The 22,101-nt window shown below is 56.0% G+C and overlaps 1 protein-coding gene across 3 annotated transcripts in view; it reads right to left on the bottom strand.

The window, feature by feature from the left end:
- Positions 1-20,852, bottom strand: part of ZMAT4 (zinc finger matrin-type 4) — a 108,932-nt gene extending 88,080 nt beyond the window's left edge. For 2 of the 3 annotated variants that reach the window (XM_019495549.2, XM_059730640.1), the window contains exon 1: positions 20,713-20,851. The gene's annotated coding sequence lies outside the window, so the exon portion shown is untranslated. Of the gene's footprint in view, positions 1-20,712 lie in introns of all 3 variants that reach the window. The other variant, XM_019495550.2, reaches the window with a different exon arrangement.
- Positions 20,853-22,101: the final 1,249 nt, after the last annotated feature.

Raw genomic sequence — 22,101 nt, 5'->3', positions numbered from 1 at the left:
GGGCACTTACAAAAATTAGGAAGCTTTTGATGACGACAGCCATTTAGAGCAAAAAAAAACCCACAGCAAAGGGTGTCTGCTACCTCTGCTGGAAGGAGACAGCCACATAAACACTCCGCTGCATCTTTTCTCTATATTGACCCCACAAAGCTGCTACGAGAAATCTGGACATTTTGAGAGGAGATTTCAATGCCCAACTCGGACACGGACAGGAGGAATATAGCGTCCTTTCCTTGTCCCGCATCAATCCAGCAGAAATGGTCCAGAGCTGAATTCCACCTAGGGCAGCCGCTGCAGAAACGGCATTGCTCTCTTTGCACGTGCCCAACAGAAGTCACTTCCAGCGGTATGCCCCCTCAGCAAGGAACTGTGGCATCAATGCCAGCCTCACTTCTTACTAGGGGAGTCTGTTAGCAGACGGCTTTTCCCTTTTTTCCCTCCTTGCCTATTATAGTCCACTGCACAAGCACACCCAGTAGCATGATGCAGATCCAGGCAGACAGCATGGCGAGCGCACGTCTGAGTTCGGGGAGAGGCAGGATGACAGAGACGGAAAGAGAGCTTAGGAGGATTAGTCGGATGTGACAGCCCTGGCTGAGAGAGCTAAAGCTACCATTCCTGAAGTCTCAAGGGAGCATTTTCCAGGCCTACCTAGGCAAATGTCATCCCTGTCTGGGCCCTGAGTCACACAACACACTCTCCCAGGCTCTTCACAGGCTAGAAAGACTTCCCATGCAGCCTGCCAGACAGAAGGGGACAGGTTCTTGCTTCCAGCTGACACCAAGGTCACTGGGTAGCCAAAGAGGGAAGCAAAGAATCGGGACTTGAGCGAGGGAGCCTAAGCTTTGAGCCGAGCGTGAAGCTAATCCTGTCCCACGTGCATAAGTTTGCCCATCGTCCCTATAGCAAGAACCTGGCTCCAGTCTGGCCCCAAGGTCCTTCCAAGGTGGAGTCTCAATTCCAACTTTCACAGGTACTCCTTCTGTAACACCATGCCAGGCACCTTGGGAGGGGTCTGGCCTGGCCCTGGACGAGCCTGAAATCAGGATGTACTTCACTGTGCAATAGAAACAGCTGGACTCCACCCAAAATTTACCTTCCTGCTTCCTGTGGTGCTGAGCACTGACCTGAGACCACAGACACGTTGATGCTCACGGCTGTTTCATGCACAGAGCTCCACGCAGCAATAAAGGGACGTGGTCAGCTGCATGTTCAGGGCAGGAAATTATTTTGGGCGGAAGGCCACCTACAAGTTTTGGCAAGCTGTCGAGGGCCACATTTCCCTCTTGGGAAAGCAAGAACAGCCCCACGGTCCCAGGCCAGAAGCCTCTGCTAGGCAGGGGCTTCTGGTTGGGGGGGCGGAGCTGGGGGGTCCTTGCTGCTGGGTCCTGCTGCCAGCTTCCCCTGGATCCTACTGCCCTGGCTCTTGTCATCTTTGACAGGCAGCCAGGAGCAAATAAATACTAAATTTTCTACATTTTTAGGGGTCCCATGGGCCAGATAGATTGGCATGGCAGACCGGATCTGGCCCCTGGGCCATATTTTGCCCACCCCTGGTGTACATGGTCAACTCTTCCTTCCAGTGTTTCCATGCCGCTGCCAGGGTCTTTGACTGGAAATCCAAACACGTAGAGGGTCTGAGTCCCTCCATGCTGCCTGCTCTCTTTGCTGTGTGGGTGATGCTTCAAATCACACCCTCTTTGCTGTGGTTCTCATCCACTGCCACCGCACTGCATGCACAGGGCTCTGTGCAACCATAAAGGGACTTCATTTGGGCAGCAACAACGTGGATCTTTATTAGACGTGCCATGTGCTCTGTGCTGCTGCTTGAGGGGCAGCAGGTGTTTGGAGCCACTGCAAAATCCCCTAAGCACGTGGAGCTTTCTGGCATCACTCTCCAAAGCATCCCCGCTACAACTTGTGTTCCAACCCGCAGGTCGTTACAATCAGTACTCCAGCTCCAGCCAGGATTTACTGTCAGATCCTCTGCTCCTCCTCGCCCCTATATTTCATCCAGGCTGTGTGAGGCCGGGTTCTCCTCTCCATTATAATGGCATGAATCCGGAGCCACACCACGGGCAGGTATAAACGGTTGCAGACAAAGCAGGTGTGAGAGAGCGGAGAGCGAGCCCTGCTGCACTGTAACAAAATGCATTCAAATGCATTGGCATTTAGCATTGCGTGGGGCCTGCCATAAGAGAATGGCCTGCGCCAGCCCTGACAGCACCCAGAGCAGGACCACCCAGGACCCGCCATCTAACAGCTCCTGCTGAGAACCGTTTCCTTGGGTGCAAAGACTTGCAGATTCACAAATTCGTGTTCGGCTGCTGAACAGCACTTTGATCTTCAAAGACACCTGGAAACCAGCCCCCTCTTCCCCTATATATACAGCGAAAGAGTCATTTGTCTTTTCTCTTAAATTAAACCCCCAACCAGACGGGTGATGGCAGCTGCTGGCAGATGAAGCCAACATTACAAAGAGCTAGAGATGCCAGCGAACCAGCCTGGGCTGCTCCGGGGGTATAGCATCCCGTGGGTAACACTACCCAGAGATCCATGTGTTATTGAGATGGAAGGGTCAGCACAAGCCATAACACTTCAAGCATATTTGTCTTTTCCACAGAACACATGCTGGAAGTAATTCAGGCGGCGATTGCTGCTTGCAGCTTAATAACAGTGCAACGCGGAGGCTTGATGAGCTGCAGATTATTTGCTGGGAGTCTCAACCAGGCCCACACCGATATAAAAAAGCACTTTGTCTCGTTTGTTTTTCTCTCTGGGCAAATCCATTGCAGAGCAGCCTACTGCACAAAAAGTTGGCCTGGACCACAGGCTACAGCGCTGATTTGCTCTACCCAGGCCAGCCCAGCTCTAGTCAAGCAGAGATAATTATCCACATTTCCCCCCTAACCATGGGGACGTTTCATAGAGCCCGTGATGCAGTGCTGCCATACAGATGACCAAAGCAGCCTCTGTCCTAGAAGCACGTTCCCAATAGCTCCTCCGCCTCCCTAAAGCCCTGCAGTGGTATTAAATAAGCCTTTCCCACCCAGTCTTTTTTTGGACCCTTGACATCTGGCTAAACAGAGCTAGCTGTAACCTTCACGTGGCCGTGCTCCACATGCCTGCTGCCTGCCACGCGATTTGCATCGTCCCTAAAGAGAGCGGCATGTTCCTGCGAGACTGGCTCCCGCGGCTCACGCCCGGCAGGACTGAGCTGCCTCAGGGGCACAAACACGCGGCTTTCTGGGGCAGAATATGGCCCCGCATTTCCTTACGGCTATGGGGGCAGAGACTGCAATGGGAGCGATGCACGGGGGTAGTATGGGGCCGAGGCAGTCATGTGCCTAATGGGCACTGGCTTTCGGGGATCCTCCACACCATTAAAACAAACCTTGCTCTGAATATCGCACCCTGAAGTTCTCAGCCTGCAACGTGGGACCAGCAAGCCCTGTCCTGCTATAGTGCTCAGAGGGCCCAGACAGGAGTGGGTCTCTACAGGCCGGGTCCTGTATGCATGCACACGAGCAGGCTGGGAGTCTATTCCCCTGAGACTACTTGGGCTTTTTCTGGACCCCGCCGTGATGCAGAGAGCCAAGGGAAAGCTGGCTGCATCCTCATGAAGATGCTGTCTCAGTAGCTGCATCACTGCAGATGTCCCAGTGACAGCATCTGTGGATAATTACAAGGTCTTTAATCGACACCAAAAGGCGCGTGGTAGATAATGAACCCCAAGAACAAAGAAAACAGCCTCACTGTTTAGACACTCTGACCCAATGCAGCGCGCTTGCCATGAAAAAGCAGATCCCAGCTTTCCTCCATCTACTTTTGCCACAGGTGCACTCTGCGTTATGGCTTTGTGGGTCAAAAGTAAGCAGTAGCTTTATTAACTTCCTCCACCCACCGGTGTCATAAAGGGAGTTCATAAGCAATTAGCTATTTCTAATCACTTAATTCCACTTTAAGTCCCTGCCTGGAAGGATCTCTCTCTTCCCAGAATCTGCTAGTCTTTGGCTGCTCCTCAGTCTCTAACCTGAATTTTAAAAATATCCCTTCCTTAAGCAATTCTGCAGCCCTGCGTCTCTGCCGTTCAGAATCGGGCAAAAAGTAACCTGGGCATTGTCTCTCCCGCCACTCCCTGCCAGCCACCAGTGTCGGAGGAGCCTTACTGAAAAACAGCACGTGCACCCGAGACGTGCAAAAGCCGAGGCCCACAGGGATACAAACTCGGCATCATCTTCTGGGCTTTTCTTCCAGGGGGCTGAAGAATTAATACACAGCTCCTGTTCCTGCCAGCTGAACACAAACCATGCAGCTGAGCGCACGCGCTTAGGAGGGAGGTACCGCGGGGTCTAAATATTTCAAGCTCCTTTGTCTCCGCCACTTCAGTTTTTTCACCCAGTGCCCACCCCAGACAACGGTCATTTTGTCTCCTGCTGCTTCACAGAGATTTATTATTTATCGGCCCTCTCCTTTCTGCTGGCGTTGGCGTGCTAAACCTTCCCCTTTCCCCGATCGGTATCATCTCTGCGTGTCAGCTCAGCATCTTTGGGAATGGTAAATTGTGTCAGAAGAGACTTTATTTTAAATACCCTGTGCCATATGGCTATGATTCTTCTCAGCAGTTTTAGGAACGATAACAGCTAAATGGAAATCAATTTGATGGGGCTGATTCCAGAGTTTGGCAAATGGCAGAAAGAAGCCAGCTAAGAAGAGGTATTAAATTTGAGAGGGTGCCAATCCGTACGTTCACATCAGGGACACGTTCAAGGCCAAACTTATTTCTCATGTCAATGCACTGCAGGCCATCAAACAGGGCCCTGTGTGCAGGGGAGAGACGGAGGAGGGTGTGGGGAGTGTACCTGGGGCAGGTGTTTTTCCAATCCAGAGCAAGGCCGAGATGTTCCCCCTGTGGAAAGGTTGCACAAATTTAATCAAAGTAATGGGGTTGCTTGTCCCCCAAGCAGGGGGCTCCGTCCGCTCTGTGACACTCCTCACAGGTGCCACCCCCGGGAACTTGCAGAAGAGGCTTAGTGGGCCATAAGCTGCAGCATCACTGCACAGAGGTGACGCTTGGGGCCGTGGCTTGTGACGTGTGACTAGGGGAAGCACGGCCCGCCTGCGTGAGTGCAGGCCGTGGCATGGACTTGGTGCACGTAGGTGCATGGATCTGTCCACACCAGGGCATGACCCACTAGGCAGCATTACCTATGCCAGAAAGGTGGCCGGGGTTTCCTGCCTCGGAAGGCAGAGTGCCGTGTCACACCGGCACGCTTCTGAGGCTCGTAATTAAAGTTGCTTGTTGTTTGATCACCGGCTTGACGCAATGTAATTAGACTTGCTGCACGGGTTGATTTTTTTGTCTCATTTGATCAATGACAAGAAGCACTAACAAGAGAAAGCGCGCGGTTCTACGTCCCGGCGTCTGTGCCAGCTGAGGGAAAAGCCCCTCGCTCTGCAGTCCCTTATCCAATTTCTTCCGAGGAACCCTAAGCACCTTTCCCAGAATTAATGGCTTGAGATCTCCTCTGAGCTGAACCACGGGGTATGTGACAAGCGAGCACTCGTGCAGGAGCCAAAGGGGAGCGGCAACGCAGGAAGAAAGGCGCCGATTTTCATCGGCGTTATGAATTATTTGTGTTCTTTGGTTGCTGCGACTCTCTCATGGATTAACACCTCGAGTGAGGCTGCCTGCTTTCTCCAGCTATTTAATTTGTCTTGCAATCAAAAGAAAACTTCCTGAACTAATAATTAATGGGCTGTCAGCGGTTGTGTGCAAACGCGGTGCTCACAACGCGACAGCTGAAGAAAGGCGAAGTGCTGCCTTTTGAAGTGACTCCTGTACCAGGCTTCTAAGCTGGATGGAGGGCTGGGTCCACCCCAGGCACGAGGGTTTGGTGCAGGCTTTCTCTCCAGAGAAGGCCAGCAATAACTCAATTCTGTGGGCGGCAGAAGGTCCCCTGCATAGCAAGAGCCTCTGGTCCCTAGACGAGCAGAAGGGACCAAACACCACTCCGAAAGGGCCAGGGCATCATGCACAGCCTCTTCTAATTACTGGCAGCAAGAGCTTTGGGGAAGTAGCAAACCTCCTGCTTCCAGGTGTAAGCCACTCTCTAATTAGGAGAGACAAGGATGTGTCCTAGAGTGAGGCGCCAATTATCCCGCGGGCTCTCGCGCAGGCCTCGGGGACTGGCTGCTGTCAGGGGCACGAGACCGGGCCCCCAGGACCCGAGAGCTGACCCTGCTTGGTATCACTGGGGAGAAGAGACTCCAGGAGCCCCCCTACTCGCCCTCTGCTTTCGCTGAGGATCTCTCAGACACAGGTTGGGCTCGCTTTGTGCAGTTCCTGGATAACCCCCTTCCCCCTCCTAGCCAGAAATAACACGGTGCCCCCATCAGCCCACGAGAGCCCCAAAGAAGGTGATGAGCAGAGCGTGTTCTCCGCGCAGGGAGTGTGGGCGCAGCTGGGAAGGCAGGCTGTCAGCCAGCTCTGCCTCCCCATGATATTAATAAATGGGGACTTAGGAAAACAGCCATATGCCCCTTCTCACCTCTTACCTACTTCTATAAATACACAGCTATATTTAGCAATGGAAGAATGGAGGGAATAATAAATACCAGGCATGGCCAAGGAGGGGCTGGAGCCACTAGCTATGGATAATGCCCGCAGGCAGAGGAGGAGAGAAACCTGCATCCTCAGAGCGGGCGGAGGGTCCACCACATCCTTGAAGCAGCAATATGTGGTGCAGCCTGGCGCAAGCTAGACCGTGCCACCGGTACACACAAGGGACACGGGCTGTGAATGGGGGCAACGTCGGGCCGGCACCTCCCGACTCACTGCCCCACACAGCCTGGGAATGAAGGGGCTGATGATCAAATTAGAAGCAGGTACGTTTAGACCAGCAAGGGAAACGGTGTTCGTGCAGCCGGGACGTCCCTTCCCAATCGAGATCCTCGAGTTCAATACTGTGGAGCCGGCTTGAAAAGGAGGGAGATTCCTGGGGCGCTGTTAATCATAGTGCAGTCTCATTGTACGCATGAATACAGGCATTTATAGCAGCATACAATGGCATACCCATCAGACAGCCCCAAGGGGTGTCCAGCTAACCAAGACAATAAGTGCTACTGAAAGTCAGCGCACGTTTCCCATTCAACAAGGAGCATGATCCCTTGATTACTGTTTTACTCAACTTTATGATAGCGGGGATAAGGTTTGTCTGGTTGCCCGCAGCAGGGCATCAGCTGGGTCCTGCCAGGGTCAGGAAAGGATGCCAAACACCTGCATAGCTGGAAGCAGAGAGCGTAGCTCACAGCCAGATGCCAGATACCAGATCTGATGGGTCAGCAGTCTGCGAACTGGCCAGCTGGACTCACAAACACACTGCTCTACAAGGAGAGGGGGCACCTACACCTGGCAGAGCCTTTCTCTCCGCATATGGTGCTGCCCAGGGTTCGCACGGGGAGGCGCACAGTCGGCTGCCGCAGTCCATCAGGTGCTCCGTCTTGCACCAAACTGGTCCTTCCCGCAGCCAAGCTGGACCGTGCGGCATGCCAGACAGCTACGGTCCTGCTGGCAACGTGGTCACACGGCCATCACTATCGGTACAGGACCAGAAACACCAGAGCCGCTGCATGGGGGGCCTGCGTGTGCCATGCGCATGGAGCACAGTCCCTCCTGTCGGGGTGCTCCCAACCACGCTGCTCCATGCCAAGCTCTTTCCAGCTTCTGCCCATTCACAGCTCATTGCTCTTGCCCGGCTTCTGTTTGACATTTGTCGGGGGGCCACGAGGGATGGAGCCCGGTGCATGACAGCTGCCAGCCTGGGCGACGAACGTCAGTCAACGAGATGGGCTTGTCCCGGCGGAGCCCCCCCTGCCCGGGGAGCTGGCAGAGAGATGGCAGGAGAGCTCAGTCCTGATGTTCAGGGCACAGTAGAGGGAGCAGAGCTGCATACTTGGCCTCGCTCCATGGCAGCGGCAGCTGCTGCCGCTAACAAGAGCCATGCTGCATTTCTGGGGGCAGCCAGAGCCAGATGTGCTTGGAAAAATGAGGGGCATGGTGGGCTTTGCCCCGGCGTGGTAAATGCTGTGCTGTGCCGACTCCAGATGGGCCATCCACCCCCCTGGAACCGCCGAAAAAAGACCGAAGCAAAGTCTCTGCTTCGCCCCAGCCCTCCGCACAGGACGCGTTGCCCCAGGAGGAGTTGGCTTGAAATCTCATCACTCGATATGCCAGCCAAATGCCACGATGAAGGGCATGCTTGCAAGGCGGGAGGCTCCCTGCATGGCACGTGGCGGCCGGTGGCATTCAGCCCTCAGCACCAGAGCCCAAGCCGCGGGCTCGCAGCTGGCCAGCGGCACCAGGAGAAAGCCCTGTCCCGCGGACACCGCGATGGAGCCGGAGGCTTGCCGGGATCGTGTTGGGCACAGACCTGCCCGCGGGCCTCGGAGCCAGGCCCCGCTCCTGGGTGCGCCTGCCGTCTGAGCAGAAGAGCACGAGGAACCGGGTGACTGAAAGGAGTAAAAATAAACCCTCCTGCCAGGCTGAGACAGTTGGCGGGCTCTAATTAGGAGGTGGCTGGATGTTGTCAAGTGGCGGTGGGGGGGAGGAGGGACACCGACGTCTTGTAGGCGCTGGGGAGACGATGCTGATCTGATGCTGAGTGTGTCCCCCCACCAGACCCCACAAATGACTGCCTTCCCTGGGACTGAGACCAGCCAAATGCCAGTCGGATGGTGTCCGGCAGTGGAGGCTTTGTAGCCAGCCCGTGCTCCCTTCTGCCATGTCCTCCCCCTTCCTTTTTGCCACCCAGTGTGTCCGGCATTCCCAGCCGCTTTGATCACGACCCGTCATGCCAGGGTGTCAGGACAGCTCCCCACGTGCGATGCCAACTCTCCTGACCGCACAGCCCAGCCAGAGGTGCAGGTGCCTGCTCAGAGGGGCTGGGACCAAAGTGCACGGATGTGCTCTGCGCGCAAGGAAGGTGCTTTGTAGTTCAGAGACAGCCACACGATGGCCGTCATGTGATGTGGCAGTTGCCAGGGCAACAGTGGTTTCTCTCCAAAAGCAGCATAAACAGTCTTGTAAAAGCCTCCCGTGCTCTTTGGGCTCCTGGCTGCCAGGCTGCTGTAGCCTGCTCCTCCCGCCGTCGGGCACTCCTGCCACGCCAGGGCCGGCCCTGCTCCCTCCGCCCCAGGCAGCTGGCACCCGACACCCAGTGGGTGCTCGCCCGCTGCCAAGAACATCTGTGCAGTGGACCTGCCTGCAAATCCCGCGTGTCTGCACGGGGGCTGGAGCAGGAGGGCAGGAGAGGAGGGCTGCTGCAATTACAGCCAGGAGGCAGCCTTTATTTTGGGGCTAGCAGGGCCTCTTTTTTTTTCCCGCCGGTCCCTAATTACGCACAAAGCGGTAGGACGTGAGTCAGGCCGAAATCTTTGCCTATCATTAATGCGCAACTTGGAGCCTCTTGTACTTTGCATAATCAGGGCTTGTCATCCCCAATCAGCTTCAGCTCAGGAAGCCACGAGGCAGAGCTGCGCAAGGTGGCCGTGAGCAGAGGGGAGGAAGCCTTCGGGAACCGGCGCGACTTGGGGTTTGGGAGGTTGCGTCAGCGCCCTGACGACAGCCACCCTGGGAGCCTGGCCGCTCTCCTGGACAAACCCTCTTCCGGACCTCGTCACTTGGGCACACATAAGCCTGAGCGATGAGGCCAGATTATTTTGACGTTTGCTTGTAAAACTCCCACATCCAGTGACGGGAGACAAGATGTGGGGAAGGCTGGCGTGCAAGCAGGGAAGGCGAGATCAGGGCAGGCTTTCCTCTCCAGCGCCAGTGCTACCTGGCTTTTCACAGCAGGCAGAGTCCACGTTACATCCCAGTGATCGTGGTTCATAGATCCTGAAAGGCACAAATTACCCATTTGTTTGCCCCTTACTAGACATCTTCTAGTGGGAGGGTTCTGGATTCATCGCACTTTGCTCTGGGGAGGGGAAGGGTCTGGTGCTTAAAATGTTAAGAGCACCGCATCATCACCTGCATCTGCGGAGAGCAGTGGGGGCGGCTGAGGCTTATTTGCATCAGAGCTGCTTTGCCGTGAACTATTTTATTTCACTCCGCTCCTGGCGCCTCCTGGGCAATCAGCGCCCTCCTTAGCTGTACAGATCAAAGCCCCCTGCTGCGGAGGTAGGAGGCAGAGCTCAGTTTTGCAGTGGCTTCTTTTTTTTTTTTTGCATGCGGTGAGTCAAAGTCTGGAGGAAGTCATTGTCTGTGGGAGCCGAGTTCGCTCGAAGCCAGGCAGGCAAGTGGGGGGCGATTCGGAGTCCGTTCAGCCCCTGTGCAGACAAGAGCTGGATCCCACCCTGGACCAAAACCACTGCGCCCTCCGCACTGGCTTATCCTTGGGATGTATTGCTGGAGGACTGCAGCATGCTAGGCACCGTACCAGCATACAACAAACGCAAAGCCCAGCCCACAAGGTCTTACAGTCAAGGTCGCGTAGGCTCCCTGTGCCTCAGGGACCCATCTCTAAGACCTCAGTGCCATGCCCCTTTTCCCACTGTGTCTTATCTGTTGCAAGGCAGTAGTGCGGGAATTTGTGGGGCCCTAGACTCTCCCCCAGGTAGGAACTTCATCTCAGGCAAGCGACGTTCCCAGCCTGCAATAAGCAGCGCATCCTCTGCTATCCTTAGTAGCTGAAGCCGAGCTCGCCATACGCTAATACAGGGACGGGCAATTATTTCGGGTGGACGGCTGCTTACTGAGTTTTGGCCAGCCATCGAGGGCCGCATAACAGGCAGCCCAGGGCAGACAAATATTAATTTTCTAAATTTTTTAGGGGCCCCGCAGGCTGGATAGAATGGGCTGGTGGGCCACATCTGGCCCGCGGGCCGCATTTTGCCCACCTCTGAGCTAGTAGATGATTCAGGCACAGGATCTCGAGCGGTGCACCTGGATCCCCTGGCTAGCTCATTGCAGCTCCACCTATGCTCTTTCCATTTCACTGTATGCACAGACTTGGCATCCTCTAGAAGCAGGGTGAGCAGATTCAGTTAAGCGTCTCCCCGTCAGCGTGTCATCAGGGCATGAGTCTCATCCACAGGAGCAGGCTGCAAGGCGATTTCCCGCAAACAAAGCATGAGATGCTCCTCTCTGACGCTCCCTCCCTGAAGCCCTTTCCCTTGCTGCTTGTTCTAATTTTACTTGCTGATTGTTCATTCCCTGGCAAGCAGGGAGGCCTTCGGGAGCCAGGCCCCGTGGGTTCGATTTCAGTTCTGGCATGGTTTTGCTTACAGGTTAGCAAGCCACTTGTCTTCACATATTTCAGTCTCCCCAGCTGGAATAACATCGCCCTCCTCACCAGCTCCCGGTAGACAGGTTGTGAGGGCTACTTAATTAGCACTCATTATAGCGCTTGAGCTGTTTGGGTGAAAGGTGCTACAGAAATACAACATATGAGCTCTTCAGCCAGAACAACTTCAACTCGGAGCTGTCAGATGCCCAGGGTTTTGCCAGCTCCAGGATGAGTGCTGCAGGGTCCTTCGGCAGCTTTGGAAAGGGTGCTCTCAAGAACATTCATTAGCATGCTTTTCATTAGGCTCAGGATGAGGCCGGACATTTAACACCACAGGGAATCTGCTCCAATTTTCAACCTGGGGTCAATGAGCCAGCCTTCCAGCCACAAGAGAAACGCTGACAGGTTTCAAGGTGTAGTGTAGTGACCCCCACGAGTTGGCAGAGGTGATTCCAGGCAGCCTAGAAACACCCAAATCCCCTTAGGGCACACAGCAAGAGAAGGATGGGAATCAATCTGAAAGTGCATCATGTGGAAGAGCGCTAAAGTAGCCTAGTCATTTCCAAGGCTGTATAGTTAATTGAAATGACTCATCTTCCGGGACAGGAGGGGAGAAGTCAGAGTGCTGGAGATCTCTGTACATGTGCAAAGTTAAGATGCTCAGAGATGGCACTCAGAAATCAGCTCCCTTTGCAAGCCTGATGACACGGGTTGGTCTGGAGCAGTGCAAGGCTGCATTGTGTCCGTCCGCTCTTGGGTCGCTTGTCAGAGCCGGGTCCAGGAGATTTCCACTGCAATCGCGGACAGTTTGAGAAAGAATCCAAGAGCCAGTCGGTACCATAAATCAGTAGCAAATTGGGCCCCCAGATCAGGGCTTCCTCCACTGTTCAAGGTTTTTATGTCAGCACAGTGAGTTGAAATTGCAATAAAAATAGCAGAAGATTAAAAAGAGAGAAATAACAGGTCCCTGCAGTCAACATGACTTAAATTCCCTGTCAGATTCCCTGTGAACTACAGCCACCCGCATTTGATAATTAGAATGATTAATTTTTCTTATTATAATTAGTAGTATCATGCAGCCTCTCCAGTGGCAGGAAATAACGTTGTCATAAAGTTGTCTAGTTGCTTGATCTTTGAAATCCACAGTCAGATGTACAGTTCCTAGGACCTACACTAGGTTTGCAATCGGTTTTTCAGCGTGAGATGGTGAAACCTGGAGGAGCATCATCAGATTGAGCCCAAAGGGATAGATTAGTTTCAGTGGAATTTGTTGCTCAAGACAGCTGAAGCCCACACCTGTTCTGCTGGATCAGAAAATCCCTGAGCCCTCTTAGGGATGCTTTTGCAGCATCCAAGCCTGGATCCAAATCTTTTCCCGAGGTGCTAGCTAAGTGTGAGAATGGCGTTAGTCATACTGCAGTAAAGCTGCTTAGCAGGACGGGTAGAAGTGTGTTCAGGGAAGAGACTTCACCACGTCCAGCCAAATAGCCCAGCACAGTTGTTTTCAATGGCACACTAGGTAAGTAAAACATCTGTGGGAAACTAGACCCGATGATCTCACGAGGTCCCTTCTAGCCCTAAACTTCTGTGAGCGTGTGTGTGAACTCAGTTGGCAGTAAGAAAAAAAAAAAATCAAGTAAGATGTGAAGATGCTCCTAGGTGCGAGATGGAGGCTAACAGGGGACGTATGAGAGCATGGCAAGGCAGAGCCCAACTGCAGAGTCTCATCTGCGTAGGTCCCAGAGGGAATACGGCAGAGATGGGGGAGGCGAGGGGTCACCAAAAGGCAGCAGGAGCGACTAGGCTGCAGAAACTCCCCTAGCAAGAGAAACCACACGCTCGGAGCTCTTCATCTGACAAAGCAGGCAGACGACACGTGGTGCATTAAAGGTACTCCCACTAATGACCTGACTAGAGAAGGTCCATCAGGGACGTCTGTTCTCCCTGTTCTGCACTACAAGGAGGAGTGGGTGCCATGTGCCCCGCAGACGTGGCAAAGGCAGAAGTACAAAAGCACGTTCTTTGCTCACCCCGCACGAAAACCTGTGGAACTGCCTGCCGCAGGCAGCCGGGAGCCTACAATCCACCGGGATCAAAGAGCGGCAGTGCATTTACCTGGACTGCACAGGTGCCCAGGCCCAGGGCAGCTGCTGTTCCCTGCAGCTGTGGAGCAGGGGCAGCTGGATCCTGGAAGCAGCCTGGCTTGCTGCTGGACACTTCGGCTGCTGGGCTCTGGTGCTTGCTGGGTGATAAACCGCTCCAAGCTTCACACGCACCTAACCCGTCCCTTCTCATTTTCCCTCGGTTACAAGCAGTGCCCCACGACCCCTCCACCTCTCCTAGCTGCTCCTGTCCCCTTCTGGCTTTCAGGGAGCACAAAGGCATGCAGAAAGCTCACTCCGTGCTCAGAAAGCCTTGCAGGCTAACAGGAGACACGTGCCTGCCCATCCCAGCTACGACCCCCTTCTGACCTCCAAACCCCAGTGCCAGGACCTGGCTGGGTGGCCGTGTGGCCTGCAGCAGGACATATGACTTGGCACACTGAGCTGCTTCAAAAAGCCCCCCGTAGCTTTCCTCGGCAACACGCCGCCTGTTTCCATGTGCGTGCTGTGCATCAAAGGAAGGGGAGTTTGTTGCACCCTTTGCCGCAGGCTTGGCATCAGCTGATGGATGCACAGCTTTCAAAGCAGCGGGTGTCAGGTCCTGCTCTATAGTGGGGCTGTCTGACAGGCTGCCCCGGGTGTCAAAGACCCCTGGACTGGGCTTCTCCTTTTCCTTGTACCACAGCATTTCACGGCTGTGAGGGCCGGGGCTGGGGGTGGTGGCGCTTCTTCGGGGTTGTGTTTGCACCTTGGTTAGCAGCTTCCTCACTAGCAAGGAGCAATGTCGTGTGTATGTGCTGGGATTGTTAATGTTCTTCTTTGCAAGGTTCATATCGGTCACTTGCTTGTTGTGGCTTTGGGGATTATAATAAAACCCAAAAATATAAATGTGGATTTATTATTATCATTATCGTTATTATTATTCACCAAGGAAAATCGGATGCCGGGTATCTCCCACTGGGCCCCTCTGGGTTTGTTCTGCGCATGTAGCGAGGCCAGATGGGTTGTGCATTTGACAGCTCTTTCATCTGGATGCCGCAGGTGGAACCGGCCTGGACGCCCCATTTCCCCTTTAGCGCGTCAGGGCAAATCCATCTCTGCCTCGGAATAATGCTTTTTAACTTTGTCCTTCACCCTCTCTCTCCAAACGAGGCTCTTGAAAGCCCCTTTTGAAGCCTCCTGTGTGAATTTCTAGCCCCGCTCTCCTATCGCTCGCTGGTGGAATGGATTAAAACGAGCCCTTTGAAGTGCCGGTGCTTTGGAGGCAAGCTCGCTCCGCACTTTGTCATGTACGGGAGGGAGGATAATAAACACCATTTGCCTTCTGATTTCCCTGTCAGCTTGTCCTCTCCCGGCAGACTTGAAAGCATAAGAAAGCTGGAGCCACGCGGCACATCCTCTCCATCTGAGAGAGGCCGCTCTCGGCACCTGCCTGCCACAGCCGCCTCGTGTGTTTGCTGCGAGGGCTGCCTCAGGGCTTCCACATCGTGTATGGTACATGTATCCTGCAGCCATTGCATGGCTTTGATTGCGAGGCCCAGATCGAGAGAGCGCGTTGCACAATCCGGTGGGCTCGGCTCCCCTTGTACCCCATCAGCTGCCTGCATCTTCTGCCCCTGGGCCTGCCGCGCAGCTCCTCCAGTATTAACACGGGAGGCATACGAGCAAGGGGCACGCTATCTGTGGCGCTGGAGACCCCAGGATGGCATCGGGAAAGATGGAATAATATATATCCTCCCCCCAGCACCCTCTGGGTACCTTGTCCTCTGGGGCCCCGTGACAGCCATTCAGCACCATTAAAAGTGGGTCAAGCTAAAGGCTTCCCTGAATGGGAATGGACAGGAAAGCCGAGGCTATCGCCACTGGTGGAAATACCAGAAGACTGAGCCCCGGCGTCTCCCAACTGCGTGGGGGGCAAATCAAGGGTAACAATGTCACTTGCTGACCTCATTAATGACATCAGTGCAAGCAGCAGGGTCCTGCCAGCACGTGGGACACTGCAGTACGCCAGCGGGCTCTGTGCACCCAGCTGAGCCAGGACACCTGAGCCGTGACCCGTGACATTTCTGGGGCTCTCTCGGGCATCACTACCCGCCTGCTGCAGGCAAGCTCTCTGAGCAGAGCTGCCCTCCTGCTGTGCATGAGAGGTGACACCAGCACCCCGGGCCCAAGGCCTCCAGGTGATGCTGCAATAAAGGGTGACAGAGGTGACATTTTCTAAAGCATGCAGGGGCCTGCACACGTCTGGCCCTTTTGAGTGTGTTTTCCAATGTGTCAGAGGCTCCATGCAGCCCGCTAGGAGCCAGCAATCGAGCACACGCGCGTGGCAGAGACGGGCTGGGATCGTCACCCAGGCCCTCGGAAAGGTCTGGGGGCTTCTGGCACCATGGATCTGGCACAAACACAGAGGACCGGCCCCTGAGCTGCTGTGAAAATGCTGTCACTGCAGAGGAGCTGTGCCAGCCTGCACCCCCAAGGAGATGCCCCCACAGCTCCACCCCCTGACGGGGTCAGCACGAATGCATCTGTCACGTAGCAGGAGTCAGCAGTTACTGTCTCCAGAGACAGCTGCTCAGGTCCCCACTGCGCCCCTCCAGCCTACGTCCTTAGCTGCAAGGTCAGCACTGCACCATAAACCCTTGGACCCACCTTGCCAATACAGTGAGCAGCTCGGTCCCTGCCCCTGCACTGCAGGGCACGAGCAGACCCCCGGGCAGGTCACAGGGTGGGACCAGAGCCCAGGACACGCTGCCCTTGGCTGCTGCATGGGCGAGCACTGCACCACACCTGCAAATTCGCAGGCGCGCAGCGTGGCCAGCACAACAGCCTGAGCAGGCTGCGGCTGCCAGGCCGTTAGGCCTCGGGAAGATCTTAATGCCACACAACAGGCAAGTTTTAATATCGAGAAACTTCATCTCCAGCCATCACTAGCTAATGGGACGCAGCAAACTGTCTGGAAAAATGAGAGCATTACAGTAAAAACAACAACAAATTAAACTCGGAGACAATCAGGGAGCGATTAGGGAGCTCTCCTCTGGGAGCGCTTCCGAACTCAAGGTCTTTCTCCAAATTTGATCGCTCTCAGCAACTTTATTTCTTGCTAATTAATAAATGTGTAAGTAAACGGCACATCTTCTGGAAGGGAGACAGCTCCCCAGCCCAGTCCAGCCTCGGCGACACGGGAGGACAGAGCCCGGTGGCAGGTGGAAGCAAGCACGTCTCCCACCCGGAGAGAAATCTCCCTGTCAGCAGAACCAGCAGCAGGGCTGTGACAACAGACACCACGGGGTGCTCCTGCTACAAGGTGACTGGAAGGGATGGGACGGAGCAGGCACCGGCAGAAGGGAAAGGGCGAAAGCAGGGCAAAGTGCTTTGCCTCTCCGGGTAATGCACCCCGGGATGCAGACTAGGTCTGCACCCAGGGGTATCGCTCTGATGCAGCCGGGGGGGTCTGCTGTGCCGCCCTGCCTGGTAGCCGAGTTAACACCTTGCCAAGACAGCTCTGCTCCAGCCTGGAAGAGGCTGAGACGTGCTCTCTGCCGCGGAGCAGCAAGATGCCTGCAGTCCTGCAGGCTCCCTGGTACGCCACGAGCCTTGCACCACGGGAACAGCCCGGTCCCACCCGTGAAGCACGCCCCATCCCCTTGCCTCAGACAGCGGGGCAGTGCTGGGGCCAGGCTGTGCACACCACACAGACCTGGAGAAACCCACTTCCCCCCTGTTGTCCAGGAAAGCAATTATACAGAGACCTCTTGTCCTTGCATCTAATTTCCTTAGGCGCATGCTTGAAGGTAAGCACTGGCCGAAAGGCTTTCCCAACCGGTGCTCACGAAGCACAAGCACATTACAGAAAGGTGCCTGGTGAGCTAGCAAGAGGGCTGGCAGGGCTTTGGACAAGCGCTTGCTCCTAGGAGGGCCCTCTGCGGTGCTACCCACCCTGTAACAGCTCTTCTCTGAGCTGCGGGCCTGTCTGTTCCCGTCTGCTACCGCACGAAGTCTGGAAACGCTGCTCTGAGATGGCTCAAAGTTGTCTCTCTCTGCAAACTGGAAGTGCTCGTACTGTACAGCAGTGGACCAGACACGCAGAAGCAGGGCGGCTAGGCTCTCTCGGCCCTGCTAGGGGCTCTGAAACGTCGCGCAAAAATGTAAAGAAAGAAAACAAAGCTGCAGGGTGGCCCTGGACCAGAGCGTACGCAGAGCTGCAGCCACGCTCCCCCGATAAGTCCCACGTCAGGGGACAGACCAGCCTGGCCTGCCCTGTTACACTTGACTTAGTGGAGAAGGAAAAAGAAAGAGGGAAGGCCAGAAACATCCAGAGGTGGGAGAAGATCCATGTCCTCAGTGAGACAACATCACCTTGGGGTCTGCAAAGCTGCAGCCCTGCCGGGAGAGTCTCTGCACGCAGTAACCCCCAGCACCCGGACAGCGCTTCCAGCAAAGCTCCCGACGCACTTGGCCATTGCTGCGTCCTGCCTGTACAGCGCCCCCAGCAGACAGCCCACGCAACACTGCATCTGCCATCCACAGGGGGAAACTGAGGCATGAGGACTTTGGGGCCAAACCTTCACACTTGGCTCTGCTTTCCCAGCACCAGCACCTAGACACTTGAATAACAGGGACCCAGTGCTCACAGGAGCCAAGCACTCACAACCATGTCTGCACAGCAAGCCACAGCTTTATTTCGAGGCCCAAACCCACAGGGTTAGGAGTCTTGACAGGACCTCGCAGAAGTGACGGGGCCCAGGCAGGCCTATTGCCCCAGTGTCCTGACTCCCAGTGACCCCCTACAAATGCTGGCACTGCCGAGTCCAGCACCACAGGACCTCTGGGGCACATGGGACCAGCTCGTCCACCCCCGGGCCCCGAGCGCGCCTGGGAACAGGAGCCCAGGAATAAACAGGAGCCGCGAGAGGCTGCAGGCTGCTCAGCACAGACGGCTGGTTACATAAGGACAAGCCTTGAGAAACGGGGTCTGCTGTCAACTACCTGCCACCGCTGAGGTCTGGGGGCGGGGGATGTTTTGTCTTTTAGCAGCCAAAGTCCTGCCAGGAAGGAGGACAAAGTCACAGCGGGATGGCCTGCTAATCTTGCCAGGTAAGTCTCCGGGGAGAGCGTGCAAAGCTGGGAATTACGTAGCACTACACGATGCCATAAAACCCGCCAGCCGGAGAAGCCGGGCTGAATGCAACTGCTTGGGCCCACGTGGCCGCTCACTGGGACTTGCCAATTAAACCCTGTCCTGGGGACTGTTCCTAAGACCCTGCGGTGTGCGGACAGCAGTACCCTTTTCAGACCGGCTGATCAGCAAAGCACCGCGGTGACACGGAGAGTGACCAGGAGAGCTCTGCTCCTTCAGGCGGGAAGAGTTGCAGAGCGTGCGACCGTGCAGCGGGCTGGGACAGGCGCTGCGGCGGTGGCGCCTGGCTGCAGCCTGCGCAAGAGCGAGGGCAGGAAGGGCAGGGGGCCGCAGACTGGACTCGAGGTCTGGGGAGGGCGTAAAAGCAACACGGGTGTGGTGTAGCTAACACCCTGCCGCTCTGGCCAGGAGCGCAGGGGCTCGTCTCAAGGAAGCAGTGCTGCCTGGGCACTGCAGACAGCCTCGGCAGGTGCCCCGGTGGGGTTGCCACCGGCGAGTGCTGTGCTGGGTCCCTCTTTGCTCCGGTTATTTTTACCAGCAATTTCTGGGTTTCACCTATTTCTGGCAAGACGTGCGGGAAGGGGAAGAGATCCCCGCTTTTCCTCTCCAAAGCGCCTCTCCCCCTCCCCCAGGCCCTTCCTACAGCAGATGAGTCACCGTCTGGGAGCCTTTTTCAAAACAGTGATCCTCAAATCCTGCATTGAAGCACCAGCCTCCCCGGTCCCTGATCCGGCACCCGGGCCACGGTCAGGCTGGCCAGCTCCCAGGTGAAAGCAAAGCCCCCTCACCCAGGAGCCCCCCTGCCTGGCAGAAACCTCACTGTGCTGTCCCCTGTCTAGCCACTGATTTCAGGCCCTTGAGAATGGGTCCTGGGGGGACACCGAGCCCTGCGAGCAGTGCCTACCGTCACTCCTGCCGGGCTCACCTTTCCTGCGCAGCCGTGCTCCTGCTGGGAATCCCATGTCCGGACCGGCTGCGCTGTTTGCAGAGAGCCAGCACGTGCTTCTGCAACCGGCAGCTACACCATTGCTGAGGCCAGCAGCACGCTCCTGGATCTGTCGAGCACCTCCAAGCTCCACTGGCCACCTTCCTGCCCCATGGGCCCTCCCACAGCAGAAGAAAGTGCAAACAGCATGCAGCTGTCCTTAGGGTGCAGCTGAGAGCTTGTTTACATGCTGGGTCAGGCAGCTCACTGCGCAGGTGCTGTATCCATCAGTGGATACAGATTGCCAGCAATTCCCATCTCTCAGCACAGTCCGATATTAAACATCACCCTTATCCTGCCCGAGCCAGTTCGGCTCATCCTGCCTTTGTTTCAGGCATGGTCACCGAGAGACCCGTGATGTGCAACATGTGCAGCCAGCCTCGCTGAGCCGGAGGAACGTGGGGCGCTTCCACAGGGGCAACGCAGGCTGCAGAGCCGCGGGGCTGCTCTCCCACGCTGGCTTCTGAGCCGGCGCCGCTGCAGCGAGGCTGGCCAAGGGAAGGCGGCTCTTGTGCCGCCCTCAGCAGCTGCACTGCTAGAAACGTGCCGGCGCCGGCTGTCGTGGGCACCAGCTGGGAAAGTTTTCCAAACTTGCTGCAATGAAGAGACGGTTATTCCCAGGCAGGTGCAAGCACCAGCATGCCCACGCTGCAACTGCAGAGCTCCACTCCCTGGGGTCTGCGAGACCTGGGGAGTCCTACTAGGAAAAGCCCCTCCATATTTAACCCGGGATCCAGCCCAAGGAACCAAAGCAGGAGAAGCCCCAATTGCGAGGCCTTTACCACCCTCCATCCCTACTGATGACAGGAAGGAGAAAGGACCACAGAGGAACGGTTCGCAAGCTAGCCCAGAGCAGCAGGCAGCTGTCCCCCTCTCCCACCTGCCCGCAGGTGTGAGGGCAGCTGTGTCCTATGTGCTCACTGGCGCTGGAGCCTTCATGGCCCAGGGGCTGGCTCCAGAGCACTCCCTGAGCACACAGGCACATCCAGCACCTGCAAGCAATGGGCAGCGTGGCACTGGGGAAGGCGACGCAGGCTGGGGTACCATGCACGGCAGCAATGCAGACACCCCCCTGGTCCCGGGAAGTTTACAACCCCCTGCAGCCCCCACCCCACCCCACGCTGCTCTCCTTTCCCAATCAACTTCCCAGCCACACACATTCACACGCAAGCAAAGCAACAAGGGATGGGGCAGTACCTTTCTCGTGCTGCTGAGCAGAAGAACAGAGCTGTGGCGGGGAATGCTGCTAGGATGGACGCGCTCTGGAGTTACAATGACAGCGTTCCTCTCTCTGCGACCAGAGCTTTCAGCAGTCCAGACCAATTGTGCTGGAAATGCACTTAGTAATTATCCGCTGGAGCTCAGGCTCCACCTCCGCCACGCTGATTGGTCCTCCGGCCCTGTGCAGGGCTGCATTGGTTTCAGGCAGCCCCACTCTCTACCTACTCCAGACTATTGCTCTGAGCTTCCGAACCAAATGCCGGGTCCTGCGGGTCCTGGACGGGCGAGGGGGGGAAGCACGGGAGGAGGGTCAGAGCTGCATTCCCAGGCAGAGGGCAAAGCCCACTAATGGGGTTTCTCCTACTGCAACAGTCTGAGGATGCTCCAGGCATTGAGTTGCTGCTGGAAGGGACCTAGTGGAGATCACACCTAGTCCAGGCAGGGCCATCCCATCACAGCCAAGGGCTCATCTCACCTGCACGCAGCAGCTGCAGTGCCGCGGTTCCAACCACTGCTCGCAGCCATCTGGTCCAGCGCCTCGTCATTAGAAAGTTCTCCCTAGCATCCAAGCTCCTGTTGCAGTTTAAGGCCTGTGCGTGCCGAGAACTAGGGCTCTTTCTCCTCTGCAGAATGACTCTTCTGGCACTTGAGACTGTGAGTGCTCCCCCTCTCCACCTAATCATCCCAGCTCCTCCACCCTTCCCTAACCCACAAGGCACAGGACTAGTGGGTGTCAAAGGCTCAGGAAGGAAGGTGGCTAGTTACATGCATACAGGAGAGAGCTGTTGCACACTGGAAAATATAGCATCTCAAACCCCCCCAAATCTACCATGTGAGGGGCTGTATCAGCAGTAGCAGCAGCTCATGCATCTTGCAACAGCTCTGGAGGAACAGCCTCTGCTCTCGGAGCTCGTGGCAAGGAAAGCAGAGGCAGAGGCAGGGGGACAACCGGAGGCCGCTGATGTACCAGTCAGCTCCGCTCATTGTCTGCAGCAAGACAGAAGTGGGTTGCACGAGAGGCATCCATGTGGGTGGCTGCAGAGAGGGCCTTGCACAGGGCCCCAGAGGCCTGGTACCAGACGCCGAGGTGACTGCAGCCAGCCGGTGAGCAGGAGCACAAGGCTGGGTGCGCTGGCAGGGCTGCGGGGGCGAGCAGCAGCGCAGAAAGCTGGATGTGGTCATGGGGATAAAGGGGGTCAGAATCTAGGTGCAGAGGCCTGCAGGGGTTAGAGAGGTCATTAATAATACAGCAGTGTGCATGTGGCCAGGCAGCTGAGCTGTCCCAAGGAGCCAGAGCCAGAGCCAGAAGTGGATGTCAGAGGACAGAACATCCCCTTTCCATGCAGGAGCGAGGGCCGTGCCATT

This window comes from Alligator mississippiensis, chromosome 7 (genome assembly GCF_030867095.1).
Source record: "Alligator mississippiensis isolate rAllMis1 chromosome 7, rAllMis1, whole genome shotgun sequence".
Taxonomy (NCBI): Eukaryota; Metazoa; Chordata; order Crocodylia; family Alligatoridae; genus Alligator; species Alligator mississippiensis.
This window is presented reverse-complemented; position numbering and strand designations above follow the sequence as displayed.